We start from the raw sequence: 4,640 nt of genomic DNA on the forward strand, positions 1-4,640 counted from the left end.
TCAATTAACAAACGGAGACGTAACAATATTAAAACATATTTGTATAAAACAAAGAAAACTGTGTGTGTATCAATTTTGTTGGCAAATATTATAAAATGGATATATATCGGCATTTATTTAACTACTAAATCTCAATTACAATTTAACTCAGTTTTAGGCTATTTGAAATTGTAATACGTAACGTAGTAAACTTCTCTAATTATGAAAGCAAATTTTATTGTACCAAAGAACTGCACAGCACACTGCTATGAACATATGGATTTCATCGACTTGAAACTCAGTCATCGGTACTTCTATGCTCTAACAACTAGCTCTGCAAAAAAAACAACAAAAAACAAAACAAACTTACTTATGGCAAATTTATATGCCTGAATAATTTTATTGGAAAATTGTATTTGGTGACTGCTCTTCATTACTTCTCGCTAGAGGAAACTCCGCCATACTGGCAGCTGTTTGTGCTAGTTATTATTAATCGTAGTATTAGTACCTAATTAAAAACATTTAGAAAAGGTGAATATATTCTAAAAAAAATGATTTTTCTGGTAAGTTCTGCACGGAAAAACTGTTCGGATTGTGCGGATATAAAATGTAATGTTTTTATATATTAAAAGTGGTACCATTTATTGAAAAAGTTACAGTTTTTTTAAGAACTCCAGTTTCTCAGTACTACATTTAAAAATTACATCAATTAAGATATAATCAATCCCTCACGTACAGTCCTAGTGAAACTCGTGTTTTTGTTGTGAGAAGAGTACTTTTATTTAAAATTGTGTTCTATTATAATAAAATGGATGTTGTACATACCGTAGTTAATTTTCTGTCTGAATCTTGAATATTCAAAGTGTGAAATTTTTTATGGATTTTTGTTTGTGGTGCCATTCAATAGATGGTGCCAAAAATATTCAAAAGATGCTTTAAAAAAACTATACCTACCACATTACTCCACTTGCCCCACAAATTCTGGTGCCCCACAAATTCTGCAAGAGTATAGATTAATTTTACCAGTAACTACAGGCTCTGAAGAGGACTACCACTCCTTTGTACTCTTTCCTTCACCTACCCTGAAACTTATTTATCTACCTGTTAGATACTTTGTGAGAATCATTAAAATTACTTCACTTCTAACTGGTGATCAACTTTACTGGAGTGTTGTATTTCACTCTAAGAACTTATGAGTGAAAGCAAAGAAAATATGTAATAATATATCAATCACACAAATCTACCATATCCAGTTCTGACGAGGGCTTTTGGCCACTACCAGGGTTCACCAGACCGGCTGGGATATGACAGACATAGTAGAGGTATAATCACTATTTATATTATTAACTGCATGAGCAACAACTGTTATGGTGTGAACCAGAGTAAGTGATTGAAGTTTAATTATTATAATTTTTCTTTAAGTCATTTACATATCAGATTTATGGTAATTAATAAAACAACGTTATTTATTTATTTTTCACACCAATCCTTTATTAGTATTATTCTTTTTACTAGAATTAACTTTACTATCATTCAGAAAAACTGACGAACCATCATGGCCACAGTTACTGCGTCGTACGATATCCGTCACATAAATAGAAGGTGTGGATTCATCACATAGTTTGTTTCACAGAAAATATCTACTATTACATAAATGTCTTTGGGGTTTTAATTTTTACTTAATTTCATCTCAAGCATACTGGATTTTATCGAGAGTGGGTAATAGTCAACCGGCATCAAAAGTGCATAACAACAGTGACCACTTCTATGAATGGAAAACGTTTAGTTTTCCTGTAGCTATCATCTAGTTTTGACATCATCAATTCCATCCAAACTGAAAGTCTGGAATTCTATACATGTAATGACTAGAAATTATATAACTTTACTTAGGAACACCGTTAGCTTCAGTTATTAGATGATATACAGTAAAGCTATTCCCTCCGAGTTGTTCCCTTAGTGAGCATGTAACTTAGATTTGGTATTGTTTCAGTTCAGAAATTTCTACTGTTACTGAACACAAGTGTTTATTAACCTGAACAGAAATTGTTATCTCAGCAAAGCCTAAGATTATTTGGTAAATGGTGTTTTTAATGAGCTATTATCACTATTATAAACAATTTTATATTACACAGAATCGAAATCATAATGCAATCATTAAATATGCTCTCAGTATTGGATGTCAGTTTCTGTCTTACGAATCAGAAACTGACATTTTACCAGAAATAGCCGCGATGACACAACTGTCATATTTTCGGGTGAAAGTGCACTGTTTCTTTTTGGTGGGCTCAATATCATCATTTTCACATCATCTCCACTATCACATTAAAAAAAAAAACTTTTCAGTGAAGTTTGTTTTGACATTTTTCGCACAGGGTAGTTATAGCACATACTGATTGTGGAACTACCGTGTACTAAAAGTTTGTATCGAGAAAGAATAAACTTTCCTCGGAAAGAATTTCTACCGGGAATTAACAAACAAGCAGATAGCAACAACAATCAATTAAACTTTAATTTACTCATTTTCACTACATTTGGGTGGAATATTACAGTTCATTGTAAAAATTCGTAAAATCCTTATATATATATTGAATTTGCTCATATTTTTATATTTGTGATGGAATTCAATATGTATATTTGTCTTGTATAACTATTAAATCATGATTACAATATACACTTAATCAATTATTCATGGTTTCTTAACCAGTTCTGAGGACCGATGTACGTGTATATGGTTCTCCGTGAATCTCTATTACTAGTCGTCTATACCAATTTTCCTAATTCAAGTCTCTTATTTTCAATCCAGTTTCCAATGCCATGGAGACAAAAATGCTCTTCCAGTCTCACGCTTTTTCCTTTTCAATTTTACCCATCAGAATGCCTGCTAACCCTCTCTCAAATCTAATTATATTCATACCTTACCTCTTATCAATTTATTTTGTTTACTCGTTCTTAGTATGTATTCACGTGCTTCACAGAGGGCGTAAACACCAAATACATACTCATGATCAACCATTTGTTTTAATGGTAAATTTATGTAGTTGTTCGTAATACTTATACCGGTTGACCAAAGTCTTTCTATGAATTACTATTGAAGTAAGTAATAATGTAAAACCCTTTTTTTGATGGTTTTACATTGTGATATGTGTATTGATTATGGTAAAAATCAGATTAGATATTAGTTTTTGAAGTATGACTGATTTAGAAAAGTAATATAATATTAATAAAACTTGAAAGTGTTCTTTCCTTTGCCTAGACTTTAGACTCGGACATAGTACATAAATTGATAAAATGAAAAATATCTAAAGTCTTACGATAAATACTAACAGTAACAGTGGACAACACTGTAATACCTTGTTTTTACCAACAATATAACATTTCATTATGTATTTTGTTGATGTAAAATTAACTTGAACTGTGTTTTAATCACATTAAAAAAATATAATTTTATCAATATCATATAATGATGAAGTTTGTATAATATTAATAATAATATTCTGTGTAACTTTTATAATCTGCTTAGAATGTAATACTAATAGTTTAGACTTTGGTAGTGTTCTCATGTAAAAAATTCTTTATAATATAGATTAAATGATGTGGCAATTATATGTTTATTCACATATTTATTATAGTTTTAATTTTAGAAAAACTTTGAAATTGGAGATATTAATAAAGTTTTCATATTCTTCAGTATTTTAATTTTCATGCTTTTCTGATGTATTAGAAGTAGAACTTTGTATACCCTTAAAATTATTTTAAAAAAAGAAATTGCTTTAGACAAAACTTTTTTTTCCAGTAAATTCTAATTATGTAGGAGCTTAACAAAAGAAGTAACCAAGAGTAGAGTTAACCAAGATGTATCAAACTAAGCAGCTTTGTACAAATAACTGGTGGTTTTTAGAGTTAAATGTCTTGCATTTGCAGTTATTTTACATGTACTCATTTACAGTAATTAATATTTACACCACCTTTAAGAATATAAATTTGTGTTGAAGTTTTCTGCTTGGAATACTTTATATGAAGTCAATGTTTTGCTAAAAGTTTTTGTCTGAAATGAATCTTGATATGTGTGAGTAAATCTCATGTAACTGTCTTGATAAAGGTCATACTTGGTACATAAGTGTGTGAAAGAAATATAAGTATAGCTATGAAGTAGTCATACCATTTCTTAGTGCTTGTGTAAAACATTTTGTTTTAATACTTTAACAAGATTGAAAATTCCTAGAAAAGTAATACATAACTCTCTAACTGAACTGGATTCTGCTGTAACTGCTAATTTTCTTTGCTGGCAGGGAGTTGTGACAATATATTTTCATTTAGATTTTAGAAAGAGCTTCATAGTTGTTATTAGTTAATATAACAGAAAAATCCAATAGGTTCCACAAAAATGCTGCATAGAAAATGTTAAATTTTTTCACTTAAAAAAAAAAAGCATGTAGAAAACTAAAAATCTCATCAGTTTCTTATACATCTAATGAAATAGCCAAGTCACTGACTTTTGACTATTAAAAGAAAATGACACTAGTAACACCATTTCAGTTAATTAAAAAAAAACTTTAAGAGCCATCTGATCAAAAGCCTTAAAATCTCTGGCCAGCAAAGTTATCATTGTACAGTTGTAGGGCCATAATGTATGAGAAACATATGTTTAGTTAACTCTTCAA

At 29.8% G+C, this 4,640-nt stretch overlaps 1 protein-coding gene across 2 annotated transcripts in view; it reads left to right on the forward strand.

Annotated features, from left to right (window-relative positions):
* The first annotated feature begins 2,972 nt into the window (after positions 1–2,972).
* Positions 2,973–4,640, forward strand: part of LOC106474898 (long-chain-fatty-acid--CoA ligase 4-like) — a 46,548-nt gene continuing 44,880 nt past the window's right edge. The window contains exon 1 of one of the 2 annotated variants that reach the window (XM_022380157.1): positions 2,973–3,072. The gene's annotated coding sequence lies outside the window, so the exon portion shown is untranslated. The remainder of the gene's footprint in view (positions 3,073–4,640) is intronic. The other variant, XM_022380161.1, reaches the window with a different exon arrangement.

This window comes from Limulus polyphemus, unplaced genomic scaffold (assembly GCF_000517525.1).
Source record: "Limulus polyphemus unplaced genomic scaffold, Limulus_polyphemus-2.1.2 Scaffold143, whole genome shotgun sequence".
Lineage (NCBI taxonomy): Eukaryota > Metazoa > Arthropoda > Merostomata > Xiphosura > Limulidae > Limulus > Limulus polyphemus.